The following is a 23,762-nucleotide window of genomic DNA, read 5'->3' as shown; positions in this document are numbered from 1 at the left end:
GCTCCTGAGGCTTGGAAGTTTATCCTTCACCATGTTGGAAATGCAAGTTTGCATATAGTTTGCTATCTATTCTAGTGCTGCCGTTCTGTTTATTTTTTTTTATGACATTTGCCTAAATAAAAGGCTTTTTGCTTTCATTTGAAAACATGTCTATTGTTTGTTATACTGTGGGGATTATTAGGCAGCAAACCTTTAATAAATATACAATGGGTCATTTACAAAGGACACACTCCTTGGGGGGGGGGGGACATTTGGTGTGCCAATATGGTTCAATATTCTCAAATGAAACACAAAAAAAAAAAAAAAAAATTAACCAAAAAAAAACATGTAAAAAATAAGTTATAAAAAATGGTGACATAACTAGAAACAACATAAAAAATTAAAAAAATGCACATTCCTTTACAAAAATGACTACAATAAATTATGGAGGACCACCAACCAAAACACACGTCTGGCATAGAAAACATTATTAAAAGATTACATCACAAGCAAGAAATTGACATTTCAGTATGGGACAAAACCTCTATTGAAATTGCATCAGCAAGAGAACGGGGTTATGATAGCAAGAGAAGAATTAATAAAACGAGGCAAGAAACTGTGGTTTAGTGCGCCTTTTTAAGACATTGTTCTCTTGCTAGAATAAAAGGTTTCTAATGACGAATGTGCCATATCCCAAACAAACGCGAGTTTTACCTGAACGAGCGCTCCCGTCTCCTCATTTGGACTGAGCATGCGCGGGGTTTTTGTACGCTTCTTTTGTGTACAGACGACCGAACATGTCTGACGGACACGATTCCAGCAGACTGTTTTAAAGCAAGACCAGGAAACAGTTGTTCGTTGGAAAACGGTCTGGCCGACGAATGTTTGCTGGAATCCTGTCCGTTACTGCCTACACACGAACGAACATGTCCGCTGAAACTGGTCCGCGGACCAGTTTCAGCAGACATGTTTGGTCGTGAGTACGGGGCCTAAGATGTTCAAAGCTGGGGATATCTGTTTTTTTATAACCTAACCCTGCATTAAACTCCTCCACAACTTTATCCCTGACCTCTCTGGTGTGTTCCTTGGCCTTCATAATGCTGTTTATTCACTAAGGTTCTCTAACAAATCTCTGAGGGCTTCACAGAAGAGCTGTATTTATGCTGAGATTACATTATACACAGGTGGACTCTATTTACTAATTCGGGGTCTTCTGAAGGCAATTGGTTCCACTAGATTGTAGTTTAGGGGTATCAAGGTATTAGGAATACAAACGCACGCCACACTTTTGAGATATTTATTTGTAAAAACTTTGGCACATAATTGTGAAGTGGAAGGAAAATAAATGGTTTTCAACTTTGTGTTGGTCTGTCACATAAAAACCCACTAAAATACATTTACGTTTTTGGTTGTAACATGACAAAATGTGGAAAATTTCACTGAGTATTAATACTTTCACAAGGCACTGTACAACTATATATATCTATAGATATATATATATATATCCATAGATATATATAGCTATTAATCTATAGATCTATCTATCTATCTATCTATCTATCTATCTATATATATATATATATATATATATATAGATAGATATATCTAGGGCTGTTACTGATTAAAACATTTTTGTGTTCGATTAATCTTAATTTTTTAAATTGATTAATCGACTAATTTCGATCAATTATAACGCACATACATTTTTCGGATCACCACCATATATAGTCCCCACTGTAATATCCACAGACATCTCTCCCACTGTAATATCCACAATCACCCCCCACTGTAATATCCACAGACATCTCCCCCACTGTAATTTACAGACATCTCCCCCACTGTAATATTCACAGACATCTCCCTCCCACTGTAATATTCACAGACATCTCCCCACTGTAATATGGTCCACATCTCCCCCACTGTAAATGGAAGATCAGTGCTTGCTTAGTCTTACCAGAGACGACGGCCGAACACGAGCAGTTGAGGCCGAGTGATGATGTCGGCGCGCCGCTCTAGGCTCACCTAGGCTGCCGCCGGGTGGACCAAGATGGCCGGCGCTCTATCCGTTGTACCACTAGTACCGATCAAAAGAATTTTGATCTATAAAAAAAATTTACGATTAATCGAGGAACTAATCTTTAATTTCCACAGCCTTAGATATATCTATAGATATCTATTTATCGATATATATATATATATATATATATATATATATATATATAATGTTTTTTATCAACCCTCCTATTTAAAGGTGCCAAATAATATACAGATATAATAAGAAATACAGGTCTGCACACCATAATTATCTACACCATTTAGCAGCCAACAATAGATTATTTTTAGGGTGCTTAAACCTCTCCACAGTGTATCAATCTGTTAGTACAATAATTTTAAATATATAGAGAAAACTCACTTACTTACTTGTGCTTACACAATATATTTAAAATGACTAAATAGTGTTGAGTTAGCTTATGCTCGCTGTTCTAGCTACAGAAGAACATTAAAATCTGTGTGATTTTCTGCCTGCGGCTCAACTAGGAGAAACAATAGAAAATAATGGGCTGCCCCGGTGATCCTGAAATGCCCCAACCACTGATATGAGAACTGAGCCGTTCAGCTCAATACATGTGTTGTTTGCAGGCACTTGGGTCAGAACATTTAAGCCCCATACACACGGTCACACTTTTTGCCAACCAACTTCAAAATCTGCAAGTTTTCCAATTTGTCTGACCGTGTGTACGCTCCATCGGACCAACTTTTTCGGGTTTCATCCAACAAAAAGTTGGGTCTGCAAACGGACCAACTTTTCGGCAACAAAAGTCTGATGGTGCCTTGTCTGACTGTGTGTACAGCAATACAACCAACTTTTGGACAAAGTGCAAATACGCATGCTCAGAACCAATGTTAAAAGCAACAAACAATAGCAGAAGTTAACCAATTTTTTTTTAGGATTTGCGTTTACTTAGAAAATAGGTTAGGTTTTAAATTGGTGTGTGCTTAAACAAAAGAACATACAGCAAATTGCCTTGTCTATGGATTGGCACTGCATTGGGCAATACTTCCCTATGCAACCCAACTCATATGGTGTGATTGGACCCTAATGCCACATACACACGATCGGTTCATCCGATGAAAACGGACCGATGGATTTTTTCATCAGATATCCGATGAAGCTGACTTTCATCAGTCTTGCCACACACCATCTGTTAAAAATCCGTTCGTGTCAGAACGTGGTGACGTAAAACACAATGACGTGCAGAGAAAAATGAAGTTCAATGCCTCCGAGCATGCGTCGACTTGATTCTGAGCATGCGTGGATTTTTAACCGATGGACTTGCCCACAGGCGATCGTTTTATTCTATTGTTTTTTTAACCATCAGATAATTTTAAAACATGTTCTACGTTTTTTCACCGATGGGAAAAAAAATGATGGGGCCCACACACGATCGGTTCGTGTGTACGCGGCATTAGGGGTCAAGGATATGCATGGAAATATTTGTTTTAAAATTTGTTTTTGAAGCTGAAGATCCACACCAAAATGTACTGAACCAATTTTTTGCTGCAACAAAATCAATGGGATTAGTCAGTAGGACTTTTTTTATTTTAACCACATCATTACTCGGCACTTAAACCCCCTTCCTGCCCAGACCAATTTTCAGCTTTCAGCGCTGACGCATTTTGAATGACAATTGCGCGGTCATACAATGCTGTACCCAAATTATATTTTTATCATTTTTTTCCCACAAATAGAGCTTTCTTTTGGTGGTATTTGATCACCTATATGCGCTATATACAAAAAAAAATTAAAAAACAAACACATTTTTTTTCTTTTTTCTAATAATATCCCATTTTTTTTTTTAAAAAAACGATTTTTTCCTCAGTTCAGGCCGATACGTATTCTTCTACATATTTTTTGTAAAAAAAAAAATCGCAATAAGCGTATATTGATTGGTTTGCGCAAAAGTTATAGCGCCTACAAAATAGGGGATAGATTTATGTTTTTTTTTTATTTTTTACTAGTATTGGCGGCGATCTGCGTATTTTTTTTTTTTTGTCAGGCGGACATATCGGACACTTTTGACACTATTTTGGGACCATTCACATTTACACAGCGAACAGTGCTATAAAAATGCATTGATAACTGTATAAATGTGACTGTCAGTGAAGGGGTTAACTCTAGGGGGTGAGGAAGGGGTTAGATGTGTAAACTGGGAGTGATTCTAACTGTGTGTGGAGGGGGACTGACTGGGGGAGGTGACCGATGCTGTGTCCTCATGTACAAGGGACACAGCATCGGTCTCCTCTCTCCCTGATAGGACGTGGAGCTCTGTGTTTACACACAAAGCTCCACGTCCCTGCTACCACCAGGTACACGCATCGGCTTCTCAGCGATGCGCCGGGCACAGTTTTTCCCCGCTGCGCGCCCCCAGCGGCGCGCGGGGAATGCAAATAGAAGGACGTCCAGGGACGTCCACCCGGCACCCGGCGGAAGTTCCACTTTTGGGTGGAACTCCACTTTAACTACCCCCTTCAGCAGCCACATGTACCACTTTAACTACCCCCTTCAGCAGCCACATGTACAGTACTGCATGTTGCTCCAGGGTCACTCTGTTCTGCCACTCGGTCCATGCAAAGAGAGCCTCATGTAAACTCAGAGCAACTTGTTGATGCTTTTAAAGGGCTACAGTGGGTGACCGCGATATTGTGTCAATCTCGCTCCCTTTCTCTGCCAGATTGAGCACCTACGAGCCCTATCGCGGGAGCCAGCGCCGAGCTGGCTTGCCGCGATGGAGACAAATCAGTCATAGAAGCGACGGGAGATCCGACTTGGACTAGCTGCGGCGTTTGGTATGCATCCTGAGAAGGAACTCCACGCCAAATTTTAAACAAAAAACGGGCATGGGTTCCCCCCCCAGGGGCATACCAGGCCCTTAGGTCTGGTATTGGTTGTAGGGAGACCACCCCCCTACGCTGAAAAGCCGAATGGGGGTGGGGACGAGCGAGCGCCCCCCCCCTCCTGAGCCGTACCAGGCCGCATGCCCTCAACATGGGGGGGTTGGGTGCTCTGGGGCAGGGGGGCACACTTCGGCCCCCCCACCCCAGAGCACCCTGTCCCCATGTTGATAAGGACAGGGCCTCTTCCCGACAACCCTGGCCGTTGGTTGTCGGGGTCTGACCCCCCGAGAGCGGAGAAGATAGAAGAAGACCCCCAGAGAGCAGAGAAGACCCCCGGAGAGCGGAGAAGACCCCCCAGAGAGCGGAAGAGAACCAGACGGCGGTGAAGAAGAAGCCCCCCTGGTAAAAGAGCTAAAGAAGACAGGGGGGCCCCCGGAGCAGACTAATAAATTATTTTAAAAACCCTGTGTCGTGTGTTTATTTACTTTTACACTTTGCCTCTAGGTGAATGGGTAGGGGTATGATGTACTCCATATTCATTCACTTAGGGTGGAGGGCCGGTATCTGGGGGCCCCCTTATTTAAGGGGGCTCCCAGATTTCGATAAGCCCTCCACCCGCAGACCCCGACAACCAACGGCCAGGGTTGTCGGGAAGAGGCCCTGTCCTTATCAACATGGGGACAGGGTGCTCTGGGGTGGGGGGCCGCAGTGTGCCCCCCTGCCCCAGAGCACCCAACCCCCCCATGTTGAGGGCATGCGGCCTGGTACGGCTCAGGAGGGGGGGCGCTCGCTCGTCCCCACCCCCATTTCTGACCGGCCGGATAGCGTGCTTTGGATACGGGTCTGGTATGGATTGTGGGGGGGGGTCTCCCTACAACCCATACTAGACCTAAGGGCCTGGTATGCTCCTGGGGGGGAACCCATGCCCGTTTTTTATTTAAAATTTGGTGTGGAGTTCCTTCTCAGGATGCATACCAAATGCCGCAGCTAGAATTGGCGGGAATCCAAGTCTGATCTCCCGTCGCTTCTATGACGCGCACACTGGAATGTGCTTTGTCTATTCCAGCGAGTGCGAGATGTCGGCACCCTGTCGCCGAGAATCAGCGCTGTCGTGCTGGAAACACATTCTCGGCAACAGGTACAGTATGGGCTTTTGCAGTCACACACATGGTAGGAAAGGTGAATATATAGTGTGGGGGGTGGAAAGGTGGTCCCTTTTCTTTGCCTTGTATGGCCAAAGGAGAGTTTCACTATAAGGACAGATTTATATTAGTGATTACATTATTGTAAATATTTGCGTTTCAGTGTATTTAATATGAGCATATAACAGAGATGTATTTACAGTGAACACATAAAAGGAATGATTCTATTTATGACACCATGCACGTATGTATTAGTCAGATGCTGAGAGATTCCCCATGTATCATAGCTATGGTGCTTGGCCTGCAGATGTTCCAGCTCTATATCTTTCCTGCTGAGTGTCCCTTGGTACTGGTAATTATTGCAGCAGGTGATCCCAGAGGAGAGAATTGACAATAATATGCAGAGATTCCCAGCAGCTGCCTGGTTTCCGGTGGTGAAGATATGAGCAAAATGAGAGCAGCACCTGCCTGTAAACCCCATATTCATTTCTATATATGTTATTTAGTATTAAAAGACAGGTTTTATTAGTAGAACACCTAAAATATATTTTAAATGACTGGCAGGCACATTTTTTTTTTATTACCACTTCCATACAAGAAAACCTCAGCAGGTTATATCAAGCAAAGGAAATATTAAAGCTGCCATTGCTGGGTTTTATTTGCAAACTGTCTTTTTTATTCTTTTTTTCTCTGCGGAGTTGCTAACCTAAATCAAGTATTTCACTTGGGAGTTCTGACTTTAGCAGTTGTATAATTGTTCCAGATAATTATTAAACATAGTGGAAAGCACCAACTGCTGTACGATTTATAGTGTTAAGCTGGCCATACTCCTGCAGAATTCCAATTGAATTTTTTCTTTATCAGAACATTCATTCACGTTCATAGGTTTTTGACCACAGTGTAGGACTAACCCCCAATGGGGCCACGTAAAATAACCCAGGTCTCCCTTAACTTTTCAGGGGCTACCAGTACATGTACAGGTTTCAGTGCACACCAACAAACTCAGGTTCAGTCTAGGGGCATCTTTTTGAAGAATCATTGCAGCACTTGAATACAGGTAGGAAGAGGGATGATGGTGCAGGATACTCCAAAAACACATGCGGGTATTGGAGGACATATTCTTAAACAAAGTTTATTTGAGAAGTATTAGGCCCTTCAGGAGCAGCCTCAAAGTAATGCTAGAAGTAGAGGGGACAGACAGATAGCTTGAGACTCTATGCAATCAGTCACATTCTTTGCTGCAACCTCTGGGGTCCAACCCTTAAAGCGGGAGTTCACCCTAAAAAAAATTTTAACATTAGATTCATGCTCATTTTGTCAAGGGTAATCGGGTAGTTTTTTCAAAAACGAAGCAGTACTTACCGTTTTAGAGAGCGATCTTCTCCGCCGCTTCCGGGTACGGTCTTCGGGACTGGGCATTCCTATTTGATTGACAGTCTTCCGACAGGCTTCCGGATCTATCGCGTCACAAGCTCTATACGGCGCCTGCGCACCGACGTTCGGCTACTTTCGGAAAATCGTGACGCGATAGATGCGACTGTCGGAAGCCTGTCGGAAGACTGTCAATCAAATAGGAACGCCCAGTCTCGCAGCCAATACACGGAAGCGGCGGAGAAGATGTATCTCTAAAACGGTAAGTACTGCTTCGATTTTAAAAAATATTACCCGATTCCCCTTGACAAAATGAGCATGAATCTAATGTTAAAAATGTTCATTTCCGGGTGAACCTCAACTTTAATGTACTGGCACAGTTGGAGCTCTAAGAAAAAGGTCCTACTCACAATGTCCAGTGGCAGCTCCCCAACCAGCTTCCCTACAACACTCTTCAATGAAAGGGTTCCCTCTCCAACCCAATTTCCACAGGTAATGTCTTCCAGCAAGTTTCCTCAAGTCCTGTTTCATTCAGGCCCTCAGCCTTAGCATGTGCTGAGGCCTAACAGCAGCAGGTCTTCTGCAACACACAGACTCCCTCCCATGGGAAAGACCCCAGAAGAGAGACTCTGAACAGACCCTCCAAACATGTACCTTCTTCCCAGCCACACCTTCTGGAGGTCAGATAAATATTCACAACTCAGTGATTGATCCCTCTACTTTATTTTCGGGAATATTCCTTCAGAGGCAGGCCTGAGCAATCAAACCCCAAGTTTAGGGATAAATCCAACCAAAACTTAAAAATAAATTGCGGCTCAGCTTAGGTTAGTAAATGAGGTAAAGCTACATTTTGCAAAGAATAGCCACATGCAAGAAAAATGGGAATAAAAAAGCATTTTTGCACAGTGTATTTGCCTTTAGTATATCAATGCCTATGTGTCATTGTAAGGAATACGATTTCTGCATACCTACTGTCAAAGACTTTGACCTTTTAATTAGAGACGTGAAGATACCTGTCAGTCTGAAATGGAATCACTGAGTAGATTTATACTTTCTCTCTGCCAGAGACCCCTCCCAGCTTACTCTTCAGCAAAAACATCTCCTTCAGCCTCTATTTACTGCTGTATAATGACATTCCATACCACTAGGGTTTTTCCTAAAGTTTAAATCCTAGTAAAGATGGTAAATCTTCCCCCTATGTTACCCAGAGGATCTTCCTTTATTTTGAAAAGACCTAAACTTAACTATCCCACAACTTCCACTAACCTATTATGGTACACCCCTGGAGTGAACAATATCTATTCAAATTGGGTTTGGTGGGAGATGGAGTGAATAGCAGATTGCTTTCTTCTTCCTTTCTGTGGACTTTGGGAAGAATATTCTATTCCCTCAAGGGTGTTCTGATCTTATCTATAAATATGCCACTTCACTCAAACACTCTTACCATCCTCCACCTTTTCACCGCCTACACATTTTGAAATTGTAAATAAAAATGGCCCAACTAGGAAAGAATAAATTTGAAAATCTATAAAATCCTAGTGAATCTGCCAAGTGACCCCTTCCCAGAACATCCAACCCTACTACTATAGACAAGGTTGCTAAACGTATTTCTAATGCCCTGTCCCCTCTCAAATACTGTGGTCACCCTCTGACTCTATCCTACACTCTCTAATCCACATCTCTCCCTCTCTTCTGGGATCTTCCCCAACTCTCTAAAACATGCACTAGTCACCCCATACTTCAAAAGTCTTCCTTAGACCCTACCAATCTTACCAATCTATGCCCCGTCACCTCTGCTCCCCTATTCCTCTGAACTTCTTGAACGCCTGGTCTACAACAAACTGGATCAAGAATTAAGAATAACTTTCTCGATCCCCTTCAGTCTGGATTTCGCCCTCAACACTCCACTGAAACTGCTCTTTTAAAACTCACAAACAAGGGCGGATCCAGAGTCTAGTCTCGGGAGGGGCACTGCCAGAAAATAAGTAGTTGCTTACAGAACTCAATTAGGTGTCCGATGTGTCCGCTGCAATGTTGCAGTACCGCTAAAAAATCAATGATCGCCGCCATTACTAGTAAAAAATATTTAAATATAAATGCCATAAATCTATCCCATAGTTTGTAGACGATTGTCAGGGACTGCAGACATGGTACAAGAGATGGTCAGAGACTGCAGACATAATACAAGAGATGGTCAGAGACTGCAGGCATGGTATAAGAGATGGTCAGAGACTGCAGACGTGGTACAGGAGATGGTCAGAGACTGCAGACGTGGTACAAGAGATGGTCAGAGACTGCAGGCATGGTACAAGAGATGGTCAGAGACTGCAGACATGGTACAGGAGATGGTCAGAGACTGCAGACGTGGTATAAGAGATGGTCAGAGACTGCAGACGTGGTACAAGGGATGGTCAGAGACTGCAGACGTGGTACAAGAGATGGTCAGAGACTGCAGGCATGGTACAAGGGATGGTCAGAGACTGCAGACATGGTATAAGAGATGGTCAGAGACTGCAGGCATGGTACAAGGGATGGTCAGAGACTGCAGACATGGTATAAGAGATGGTCAGAGACTGCAGGCATGGTACAAGGTATGGTCAGAGACTGCAGACATGGTATAAGAGATGGTCAGAGACTGCAGGCATGGTACAAGAGATGGTCAGAGACTGCAGACATGGTACAGGAGATGGTCAGAGACTGCAGACGTGGTATAAGAGATGGTCAGAGACTGCAGACGTGGTACAAGGGATGGTCAGAGACTGCAGACGTGGTACAAGAGATGGTCAGAGACTGCAGGCATGGTACAAGGGATGGTCAGAGACTGCAGACATGGTATAAGAGATGGTCAGAGACTGCAGGCATGGTACAAGGGATGGTCAGAGACTGCAGATGTGGTATAAGAGATCAATGCAGCCTCATCAGTGCCCACCATTGCAGGCTCACTGTGCATATGAACGCAGCCCCACCTTTGTGTATAAATTCAGTCCCACTTTTGTATATTAATGCAGTCCCACTTTTGTATATCAATGCAGACCCACTTTTGTATATCAATGCAGACCCACTTTTGTATATAAATGCAGTCCCACTTGTGTCTATGAATGCAGCCCCACTTTTGTCTATGAATGCAGCCCCACTTTTGTCTATGAATGCAGCCCCACTTGTGTCTATGAATGCAGTCCCACTTTTGTATATGAATGCAGTCCCACTTTTGTATATACATGCAGTCCCACTTTTGTATATGAATGCAGCCCCACTTTTGTCTATTAATGCAGCCACACTGTGCATGGCACTCACCATGGCATTGCCTCGATCACACACAGCAGGTATCTCCTCTCCCGACGTGTGTCATGGAACAAACAGGAGCTGTAGGTCTGTGTTCGGCTCTAGCAAAGTCCCCCCCTAGACGGGCTTGTGTGATAGACAAAACACTGATTCAATCAGTGTTCCATCTCCATCTACTATCACACGAGCAGGTCTAGCACAGGCAGCACAGCCGAACACAGATCCAGCTCTCACACACAGCCAGAGATGCCCGATGTCATACACGCAGGAGAGAGGGGAGTGCTGCAGTCAGCTACAGCTCAAAGCAGCCTCAGGACAGGCAGCCTACCAGCCCTGGTGATGAGAGAGTTAGAGACTCGGCAGCGGGAGCTGCAGGCACCGCAAAGCAGTTTAAAAGCCAATGTGACATGATTGCCTCGGGGGGGAGCAATTGCCATGTTGCCCCCCCCTGGATCCGCCGTTGCCACAAAGCAGTTTAAAAAAAAAAGAGTAAAAAAAAATAAATATTTTTTTTTTTTTTTTTTAAAGCCAATGTGACATGATTGCCTCGGGGGGAGCAATTGCCATGTTGCCCCCCCCCCCTGGATCCGCCGTTGCCACAAAGCAGTTTAAAAAAAAAATAGTAAAAAAAAAAAATTTTTTTTTTTTTTTTTTTTTTTTTTTAAAGCCAATGTGACATGATTGCCTCGGGGGGGGGCAATTGCCCTGTTGCCCCCCCCCTGGATCCGCCGTTGCTCACAAATGACCTACTAAGAGCAAAAACCAATGGACACTATTCTGTACTCTTACTTCTGGACCTTTCGGGTGCCTTTGTTATGGTTGACCTCCTCCTCAAAAAACTTAGGGCCAGATTCACAGAAGAGATACGACGGCGTATCTCCTGATACGCCGTCGTATCTCTGAGTGTATCTATGCGACTGATTCATAGAATCAGTTACGCATAGATAGCCCTAAGATCCGACAGGTGTAATTGACTTACACCGTTGGATCTTAGGATGCAATACTTCGGCCGCCGCTGGGTGGAGTTCGCGTTGTTTTCCAGCGTCGGGTATGCAAATGAGGTTTTACGGCGATCCGCGAAGGTTTTCGTGTTCGTTACGTCGTCGCTAGTAATTTTTTCCCGTCGCAAAGTTACGGCTGCTTTAACATGGCTTAACTTTAGATGAGCCATGTTAAAGTATGGCCGTCGTTCCCAGGTCGAATTTAAATATTTTTTTTTATTTGCGTAAGACGTCTGGGAATACGGAAGTACGTTACGCACGTCGCCGTTCAAAAAAATGACGTCACTTCGCGCAAAGCACGGTGGGAATTTCAAAACGGAGCATGCGCAGTACGTCCGGTGCGGGAGCACGCCTAATTCAAATGGTACACGCCCCATTTGAATTGGGCGGGCTTGCGCCGGACGTCTTTACGATACACCGCTGTAAGTTTACACGCATGTGCTTGGTGAATCAGGCACTTGCGCTGAAAACTTACGGCGGTGTAACGTAAACACGATACGTTACGCCGCCGGAGTTTTCTCTGAATCTGGCCCTTAGTGACTGTGCTTTTCGCTGGCTCTCATCCTACCTATCCCACCGCACCTTCAGTGTCACTTACAATTCTACTTTCTCCTCGCCCCTTCCTTTCTCCGTTGGGGTACCCCAAGGTTCTGTTCTTGGACCTCTCCTATTTTCAATCTCCACTTCCTCCCTGGGTCAGCTGTTAGGCTCCCATGGCTTTCAATATAATTTCTACACTGACGACACCAAACTGCTTTTACATGATTGGATGATGGAAGTCATCAGAGCTTCTGCTCATTAACTAAGCTTCTGGAGCAACTGAACTTGAAGAGTGCAACTCTGCCTTTGCCTTTAGTAAATCAACCCCATAGGCTTAGAGAACAACTCCAACAGCAAATCATGAAGTGCAAAAAATAAAGGACCTGAGAGGAGGGATCCACAGAATAGGAGAGGAAGAGAAAAGTTGTATTTTTTTTTTTAGGCTTGAATCAATGATAAAAAAAAATTATAATATTTTTTTACACACATACCTGTAAAGGAGAGTGTACATCATTACCCCTCATGTTGCCCATGCAGCTGAATTGCAGAGATATGGTTCTCCAAAGTCTGCTGGAAAACTGTCACCTCTAGGAGTGTCTATCTCTGTAGTCTCCAAAGTTTTTACTTGTTCATCCTGCTAACCTCAACGTCATCACTGAAATGAGAAGAGGTCAGATAGAGGAACCAGTGAGAGGTGAAGGGACCATGGTGATCAAAACATCCAGAAGGGTTGGTTTCCCAGCAGTTTTAGGGGATCCAGTTCTCCATAATGGGGTACGGGTATGTGCTTGGATTAAGAAATGAATAATGAATTAGAGAATATTCTATTTTCTTATTAATCACACTTTCATAACTCCTGTATATGCTGTTTCTCATATGAGTCGATAATAAAGTGTCAAATATAGTTTATTATTGTCCATCCTTAGATCCAGCACTGCTACTTTGGTCTCAAACTATACTGACAACTGTACGCTGTTATTTCTATATTGTTTCACTGGCCAAATGTTGCGGCCAATTTTTTTGTTACCCACATTCATCAAAAAAAAAAATAATAATTGTGTAAAACGTAAAGTGGGGGGAGTGGCAAAATATGAGCATGCACAAGATTTTTTGGGGTTCATTGTAATGGTAAAACAATATTTACAGCTGGAGCTTAAAGTTATGAATCGCGTATACAAGCAAGACGGTGCTTAAAGCTGATCTACACCAGGAACTGCTTCTCTAGGGATTGTCGGTGAATATATCCTAAAATAGTAATCGTATAATCCTTGTGCTCATAACTATAAATCCTACACTAATCCAATCCAATCCACATGCTAACAGGACTTAGTTTTAAGTCACTGTAACGAGTGTACCATATGTTATAGCCCTGAGGTATAGTGTAATACCTGGGGTGGCTTCACAGTAGCTAAAAGATAATTAGCACATAATCTAAGAGATGAATCGGTCTGGCAGAACAAGGAATCATTTCACCGAATACAGAGATTTGCTTTTGCAGTTTTACCAAAAACCATTTAGTACCTGTGGGTGCAATGGGGGCACCTCCAATGGCTCACACATGCAATTCATGCTGCCTCTGAAATTTAACCTCTTTAAGCAACCAATCAGGAGATGCGATTTTGGATGTGCACCACATCCAGTATAAAAGCTTGCAGGGGGCAGCGGTTGCATATTACAATTTTTTGTTCCAAATGTACAAATCACAGTGCTGCTCAGGCATCATTATGATCTTCAGCATAGCTGTCACATCATATCACATTATTCCTGTGGTCTTCTAGCCATAAAAATATTATTACTGTGGCATCAAAGTCACATTTTGAAATAACATCTCAAATGCACATTTACCTACACTAGTAATAGAAAAGAAATAAAGAACAATTGTATCCTATTTGGAGAAGGAAACATGGCCTGATTTTTTTTTTTTGCATCATGATTTTCCTAAATGTTTTTTTCTGAAAATTCTTTTGCCTGTGGGGGAAAAAGTTACTCTTGCAGTTCCTCAATGAAGCTTAGACAACACACGCTGGTCTACTACTAGTAACGTTTACTACTAGTAATGTTGGCCCCTTAATGACCACACCATTATTTGCAATACGGCACTGCGTTTCTTTAACCTAACAATTACACGGACGTGCGACGTTGTACAAAAAGAAAATTGACGTCCTTTTTCCCCCACAAATAGAACTTTCTTTTGGTGGTATTTGATCACCTCTGTGATTTAAAATGTTTGCGTTATAACCAAAAAAAAGAGAGAAAATTTTGAAAAAAAAAAAATTTACTTTTTGCTATAATAAATATCCCCCAAAATTTAAAAAAATTTAAATTCTTCCTCTGTTTAGGCCGATATGTATTCTTCTACATATTTTTGGTAAATAAGCGTATATTGATTGGTTTGCGCAAAAGTTATAGCGTCTACAAAATAGGGGATATGTTTATGGAACTTTTATTAATAATAATTTTTTTTAGTAGTGATGGCGAAGATTTACAATTTTTATCAAGACTGCGACATTGCGGCAGACAGATCGGACACTTTTGACACACTTTTTTGGGACCATTGACATTTATACAGCGATCAGAGCTAAAAATAGACACTGATTATTGTATAAATGTCATCGGCAGGGAAGGGGTTAACACTAGGGGCGATCAAGGGGTTAACAGTGTGTCCTAGGGAGTGTTTCTAACTGTGGGGAGATGGGAATGCCTGGGGGAGGAGACCGATTGTTGTTCCTAAGCATTATGAACAACTGATCAGTCCCCTCGCCCCTGACATAACGGAGATCTATCTATTTACATTGACAGACCTCCGTCTGTCTCTGTGTGAATCGATCGCTGGTGCCCAGCTCTCTAGTGGTCTTAAAGCGGCCAACGTACCGCTATGATGGCTCGCCCAGGGGAACCACCCTGCCGCAGTATATTATACTGAGTTAAAGTAGAACTATAGGCAATACACTTCGTTTTCCATTTTGGATAGAGTAAGGAAGGGTTATAACCCGTGTTAGATTTTTTTTTCGCCATCTTTTTTACCTTCACATCCTGTCCCATAGCTAAACAGGAAGTGAGAGGAAATCCCTGCAAATTAAGAGAATTCTTTGGGGACTCCCATGTCACCAGAACTAGTGTCCCCATTGGAAGATTGGAAGATTTCCCCTTTATTACTTTTGTGGGGACAATGCAAAATTTGGGATTTTCTTTTACTTTCACTTTCAACAACAGGACAAATAAAGAGGGTGAATCTCCTTAATTACTTGCCTACAGGGCACTTTCACCCCCTTCCTGCCCAGACCAATTTTCAGCTTTTAGCGCTGTCACACTTTGAATGACAATTGCGCGGTCATGCAACAATGTACCCAAATGAAATTTTTATAATTTTTTCCCTACAAATAGAGCTTTCTTTTGGTGGTATTTGATCACCTCTGCGGTTTTTATTTCTTGCGCTATTAACAAAATAACGGGACAAGTTTGAAATAAAACACAATGGGCCAGATTCACAGAGATCGGCGTATCTCTGTGCGGGCGTAGCGCATCTCATATGCGCTACGTCAACGTAACATAGAGAGGCAAGTACAGTATTCACAAAGCACTTGCTCCCTAAGTTACGGCGGCGTAGCGTAAATGGGCCGGCGTAAGCCCGCCTAATTCAAAGTTGGCTGGTAGTGGGCGTGTTGTATTGAAATGAATCGTGACCCCTTGTAAATGAAGCGCCGAACGAACGGCGCATGCGCGCGCATGCTCAGAATCACATTGAATTTGCGCCCTAAGATATGATGGCTCAATGGCAACGACGTGAATGTAACCTACGTCAAGCCCCATTCACGTACGACTTACGTAAACGACGTCAAATCCGACAGATGTCCTGTCGTCCATACCTTAGCATTGGCTGCGCCTCATATAGCAGGGGTAACTTTACGCCAGACGTACGCCTAACGCAAATGGCGTAGCTTACTGCGACGGACGCAAATACGTTTGTGAATCGGCGTATCTACATATTCGACGCGTAAATCTACGGAAGCGCCCCTAGCGGCCAGAGTAAATATGCACCCAAGATACGACGGCGTAGGAGACTTACGTCGGTCGTATTAAGCCAAAATTCAGGCGTATCTTGTTCCCTGAATACGGCGCATAGATACGACGGCACATCACAGAACTTACGCGGCGTATCAACAGATACGTTGGCGTAAGCTGACTGTAAATCTGGCCCAATATTTTTTATTTTTAGCTATAATAAATATCCAGTTTAGGCTGATACGTATTCTCCTACACAGAGCTTTTTTTCTCAGAAAATAGGTGCAGGAACTCAACCACGACCCCATTCAAATTTCACAAACAGTAGAAGGGTCTTAAAGGGGCATTAAATACCAGGATTGCATTACATACAGAGTGTAGAGTTCAGGGGGTTACACACAGAGTGCAGAGCTGTCACTTGTAAACACAGAAACCAGACTTCTGTGTTTACAAGTGATTGTGGTGAGCAGGCACCAAAGGGTCTGAGCCAGAGGTGGTGGAACTGAGTTCCCCCAATTTCCCCCAGAAAAAAAGCCCTGCTCCTACATATTTTTGGTAAAAAAAATCGACATAAGCGTTTATTGATTGGTTTGCGCAAAAGTTATAGCGTCTACAAAATAGGGGATAGATTGATAGCATTTTTATTATTATTATTTTTTTACTAGTAATGGCGGCGATCGGCGATTTTTATGGTGACTGCGATATTGCGGGGGAAACATCGGACACGTTTGACACATTTTTGGGACCATTCACATTTATACAGTGATCCCTGCTATAAAAATGCATTGATTACTGTATAAATGTGACTGGCAGGGAAAGGGTTAACACTAGGGGACGAGGAAGGGGTTAATGTATGTCCTAATTAGTGATTCTTACTGTGGGGGGAGGGGAGTGACCTGCCCCCCCACGATGCATAGGATGCATTAAGGTGAAAAAACGGGAAGGTTTACAACCCCTTTAATTTTAGAAACCTCAAGTAAAATGTATGCTACAGTAGCATCTTCTACCCTTGTTGGTTTCTAAGGACATTTTCTAGGTATAGCTAGCTGTTCTGGCTACCTAAACAACTGTTGTTTGCAATTGTACTGTGTTTGATTCAGATGTATTGAGAGAATACTTAAAGGGGTTGTAAAGGTAATTTTTTTCCCCCTAAATAGCTTCCTCTACCTTAGTGTAGTCCTCCTTCACTTAACTCATCCTTCCATTTTGCTTTTAAATGTCCTTATTTCTTCTGAGAAATACTCACTTCCTGTTCTTCTGTCTGTAACTACACACAGTAATGCGAGGCTTTCTCCCTGGTGTGGAGAAAGCCTCTTGAGGGGGCGAGCAGGAGGGTCAGGATGCTCTCTATATTGCAGATAGATAAAGGAGCTGTGTGTTAGTGGGCGTCCTGACACTCCTGTTTGCCCCCTCCCCCCTCAAGAGGCTTTCTCCACACCAGGGAGAAAGCCTTGCATTACAGTGTGGAGTTACAGACAGAAGAACAGGAAGTGAGGATTTCTCAGAAGAAATAAGGACATTTAAAAGCAAAATTGAAGGATGAGGTAAGTGAAGGAGGACTGCACTAAGGTAAAGGAAGCTATTTAGGAAAAAATAAATTACCTTTACAACCCCTTTAACCTCAGGCTGGTCAAAGCACTCCTACTGTGGAATAGGCAAACAAACACCCATAAGTTCTTGATGCAGCGACAACAGCAAAACTGTAAACTGCTTGCAGAATAACAAACCTGCCCAAGGTTTCTTTTACCAGAAGCAGGCTTCAGATGAGGTCAAGTCCCCCTGGTAGAAAAATAATTGAGCTCCATCCGTGATACCCTACCCATCCGCACCAACACCCAAACATCTAGACCAAGTCCCCGGGTGCACACCCTCCCCACATTGATTCACTTCAGATTCTCAGCAGTATGCCTTATCCCCTTGCATGCAGACACTCAGCTTTTCCTTCCATAATGGCCACTAGATTGCACACTGGATCACAGTGCAGTGGATCCACTTTAAGCGTCTTAACCTTGAGATTCTGAGTAAAAAAGTCAAGCCAATAACAGCTATACTTGTTTTTTTTTCTACTGAACTTGATGTATATAGTATTAGAAATTCATTTTATTTCCATATCAGCCAGTCTGGTTTTGTTGTATTTCTGGGAGTAGGCTGAAGGTTAATGGCCATTTGTATCAAGAACAATTTTTCTACTGTGTATAAATGACTAATACTGCTCGGCTTATTCCATACATACATACATACAAGAATGAAGGACAGAATACAGTACCACATAACAAATTGGAATTTTAATGACCATTACAAGATGGATTCTGCTTTGCTGCTATGGACACTGAACTGTGCATTTTTCTCTTTGTACATCTTTGTTGAATACATATGGGTTTATATTAAAACACTAGAATAGCCTTTCTCAACCAGGGTTCCAGGAAACTAAAGGAGTTGTTTTAATAAAGGCAAATAGGATGCTCACTTTGCGAGGGAAGTTACACGTTGCTAAGGAATTTTCCCCAGAGTTTAGTAAATGGGAAACATCTGCAACTTCCATAATTCAATCATTAAGCAAAATTATTATTATTTTTAATTTCCCTTGCGCATGATTAGGTATTCTTTGCAAAGTGAAATTTTACTGCATTGACTAAGCAAATTCACTTTTAAAATGCAACTCTACCTGCAAATTGAGAAGACTATTTCCCTCAACCCCAATGACTTCTTCAGAGGTTTCTTCGGGTTCTTTGAGTATTGAGCAGCAACATTATGACTTCATGCACCTGTGCAACAGAACCAGCACCGAGGGACCAATATTTTTTTAATCTGTTTGTACAGGGGCATTTATCCCACTGACCTCTCCTGTATGGGGGCTTTGATTCAACTGACCACCAATGTAAGGAGGCATTCATCCCACTGGCCATCAATGTAAGTGGGAATTTATCCTCGTTGACCACCAGTGTAAGTGGGCATTAAACCTTACGGACCACCATCAATGTAAGGGGGCATTCATCCTCACTTACCACCAATATAAGGGACATTCATCCCACTGACCATCAATGTAAGGAGGCATTCATCCCACTGGCCATCAATGTAAGGAGGCATTCATCCCACTGGCCATAAATGTAAGGGGGAATTTATCCTCATTGACCACCAGTGTACGTGGGCATTTATCCTTACTGACTACCATCAATGTAAGGGGGCATTCATCCTCACTTACCACCAATATAAGGGGACATTCATCCCACTGACCATCAATGTAAGAGAGACTCACCCTCACTGACCACCAATGTAAAAGGGACATTCATCCCATTGATCATTAATGCAAGGGGGCATTCAACCCACTGATCACCAATGTAAGGGGGCTTTCATCCCACTGATCACCAATGTAAGGGGGCTTTCATCCCACTGACCACCAATGTAAGGGGTTGTTCATCGAAACTGACCACCATTATAAGGAGGCATTAATCTAAGTGACCACCAATGTAAAGGGATATTTATGCCTCTGATTCCCAATGTAAGGGGATATTCACCCCAATGTAAAGGGTCATTCATCCTCACTGATCACCAATGTAAGGGGGCATTCATCCCACTGACCACGGCTTTAAGGGGGTATTTATCTAAGTGAAAGGGCACTGTTTCATTAATCACTAATGTAAAGGGACACTACAATTTTCACTTCCTGCATTTCTTTAATTCATAACTATTGCTGAAAATAATCAAATGTAAAAAGTATCCATTATGGGTGTCAAATACACTGGGTAGGCCAAATTCTATATTATTTTATCCACAGATATCATGTTTAGCAGCAGTTACCTTAAAGTCCAAATCCAATTTGTCTTCCCAGTGGGTGAGTCCCTGATGCCTTGGACTCGTGGGAATTTGAACAGAACCATTCTGCCAAGAAGAGGAGTGGTGCAGGATTGCAGAATGGTGAGTCTGTGGCGGACAGCATTAACGATAGGGTGAGTATTAATATGGGAACTGCTTTTTTTATTTTTACTATAGGCAGTGGCTTTTGATTTTGGATTACTAAGCTGCAGTTGGGCTTTAAAGTTTTTTTCAGGGTTCTACCATGGTAATAAGGTGGATAAATGCTACAATACAATGCAACTGTACAGTCTGTTTGCATATTTTATGTTACCAGTAACAAGCTCTCATGCTAACACAGCATACAGTGTATCATAGCTTTAGTGAATAAAGAGCTTGTCTGACCTACAATTTACATTTAAAGCTTTGCTATTCATTTCTAGTGACAAGGTCTGGCTATGATTCTCTCCTTTTATCATGCTGTACATAATTTAGACATTTGACCATTTCCAGCAGGGTCATAGATTTACAGCAACCCTACCTCTCTGCTGTGCTGGAAAACATGACGTGTTCATTGAACGGTGTAATATAGCATGTTCAGTTTTACTTTCCAAGACATTATGCGATGCTGCATTCCAGATGCCTATTGCGATGATCCGTTTGTCTCCAAATGGTAATATTGGTATTATTATTATCATGATCATCGTTATTTCTTTCATTCTGTTCCTGTGGAGCTGTACAAAGGAGATGTTTATGCACAAGAATAAGGGATATAGCTACATAAAAACATATTTTAACCACTTAACCCCCGGACCATATTGCTGCCCAAAGACCAGAGCACTTTTTGCGATTCGGGACTGCGCCGCTTTAACTGACAATTGCGCGGTCGTGCGACGTGGCTCCCGAACAAAATTGGCGTCCTTTTTTTCCCACAAATAGAGCTTTCTTTTGGTGGTATTTGATCACCTCTGCGGTTTTTATTTTTTGCGCTATAAACAAAAATAGAGCGACAATTTTTAAAAAAATTAATATTTTTTACTTTTTGCTGTAATAAATATCCCCCAAAAATATATAAAAAAAACATTTTTTTTCCCTCAGTTTAGGACGATACGTATTATTCTACATATTTTTCGTAAAAAGAAATCGCAATAAGCGTTTATTGATTGGTTTGCGCAAAAGTTATAGCGTTTACAAAATAGGGGGTATTTTTATGGAATTTTTATTAATATATTTTTTTTACTAGTAATGGCGACGATCGGCGATTTTTTTCGGTACTGCGACATTATGGAGGACACTTCGGACACTTTTGACACATTTTGGGGACCATTGGCATTTTTATAGCGATCAGTGCTATAAAAATGCATTGGATTACTTAAGTATGTTCCTTGTGTATTCTTACTGTGGGGGGGGGGGGGGTCGAGAGCGAGCGGGGGGCGCGCACGCGCCCCCTAGTGGCCGCTCGAAGAGCCGACGTAATATGACGGGCTCTCGCCCAGGAGAGCCGACCTGCCGCCGTAGAATGACGGCGGCTGGTCGGCTAGTAGTTAACCATAAGTACATACAGTATATACTATTTCATGACAAATTACGTATGTACAATAAACATAAGAGCGGCAGAATAAGCATATCAGGGCAGGTTATTGCTGCCCGAAGAGATGACCATTTAAAGTTTGAAGGTTTTGGGGTCAAACAATGCACAGGAGCTTATTTAAGAGATTTCAAGAGAAGCAGAGATACATGTACTAAGTGCGTGGCGGAAAAAAGAAAGCTGTGTGTGCACTGGCGATTGTGCTTGAGGTAGTGTATGGATTTTAGGTAAAGGATATATAAGGAAGCCAAGTTGCAAAATGCTGAGGGTTGAATTTATTTTAATATTTATATTTTATACTGTATATATACAGTGCCTTGAAAAAGTATTCATACCCCATTTAATTTTCCACATGTTGTCATGTTACAACCAAAAATGTAAATCTATTATATTGGGATTGTATGTGATAGACCAACACAAAGTGGCACATAATTGTGAAGTGGAAGGAAAATGATAAATGGTTTTCAAAATGTTTTACAAATAAATATGTGAAAAGTGTGGTGTGCATTTGTATTCTGCCCCTTTTACTCTGATAACCCTAACTAAATTCTAGTGGAACCAATTGTCTTCAGAAGTCACCTAGTAAATAGAGTCCACCTGAATGTAATTTAATCTCAGGATAAATACAGCTTTTCTTTGAAGCCCTTAGAGGTTTGTTAGGGAACCTTAGTGAACAAACAGCATCATGAAGGCCAATGAACACACCAGACAGGTGTAAAGCTGTGGAGAGGTTTAAAGCAGGGTTAGGTTGTAAAAAAAAAAACAAGCTTTGAATATCTCACGGAGCACTGTTTAATCCATTATTCAAAAATGGAAAGAGTATGGCACAACTGCAGACCTACTAAGACATGGCCGTCCACCAAAATTGACAGGCCGGGCAAGGAGAGCATTAATCGGAGAAGCAGCCAAGAGGCCCATGGTAACTCTGGAGGAGCTGCAGAGATCCACAGCTCAGGTGGGAGAATCTGTCCACAGGACAAATATTAGTCGTGCACTCCACAAATCTGGCCTTTATGGAAGAGTGGCAAGAAGAAAGCCAATGTTGAAAGAAAGCCATAAGAAATCCCATTTGCAGTTTAAGAGAAGCCATATGGGGGACACAGCAAACATGTGGAAGAAGGTGCTCTGGTCAGATGAGACCAAAATTGAGCTCTTTCGCCTAAAAGCAAAACGCTATATGTGGTGGAAAACTAACACTGCACATCACCCTGAACACACCGCCCCCACTGTGAAACATGGTGGTGGCAGCATCATGTTGTGGGGATGCTTTTTTACAGAAGCGACAGGGAAACTGGTCAGAGATGATGGGAAGATGGATGGAGCCAAATACAGGGAAATGTAGATAAACATTGAAGGGGATTTTTGTTTTAATGATAAAGCAATTAATAGATATGCATCATGATTTTATATGCTGAATAATGGGAGGGAAAAAAATGCATATTGCAACAGAATTTTGTATAAATGTAAAAAATGTTTGTATTTAAGAAAAAAAAAGACCAATAAAAAGAAATTGAAAAATACAGGGCAATTTTAAAAGAAAACCTGTTAGAGACTGTAAGGGCTCGTACACACGACCATTTTCCTCGACAGAATCCATCAAAAAACTTGGTGGCAGAGCTTTTTTGCCGAGGAAAACGATCGTGTGTATGTTTTTTATCGAGAAAACTGTTATGGAACTCAACGAGAAAAAAAGAGAACAAGTCGGGAGTCTCAATTTCCTCGTCGCGTTCCTCGTCGGGCTGGTTTTCGACGAGAAACGCGTTCGTGTGTATGCTTAGAAACCCGCACATGCTCAGAAGGGTGGCACCAGTGCAATCAAGCTTCCCCTTTATAGTGCCGTTGTACGTGTTGAACGTCACCGCGTTTGAGAACGACGAGATTTGGTCTTGACAGTGTGTACGCAAAGAAAGCTGGTCAAGATTCTCGACAAGCCTAACAAGGAACTCGTCGAGGAAAATGATGTTTCATTTACGAGAAGTTCCTCGGTCGTGTGTACGAGGCCTAAAAGACTTGAGATTAGGGTGGAGCGTCACCTTCCAGCAGGACAATGACCCTAAAAATACAGCCAGAGCTACAATGGAATGCTTTAGATCAAAGCATATTCATGTGTTAGAATGGCCCAGTCAAAGCCCAGACCTAAATCCAATTGAGAATCTGTGGCAAGAGTTG

Source organism: Rana temporaria, chromosome 4, assembly GCF_905171775.1.
Source record: "Rana temporaria chromosome 4, aRanTem1.1, whole genome shotgun sequence".
NCBI lineage: Eukaryota > Metazoa > Chordata > Amphibia > Anura > Ranidae > Rana > Rana temporaria.
This window is presented reverse-complemented; position numbering follows the sequence as displayed.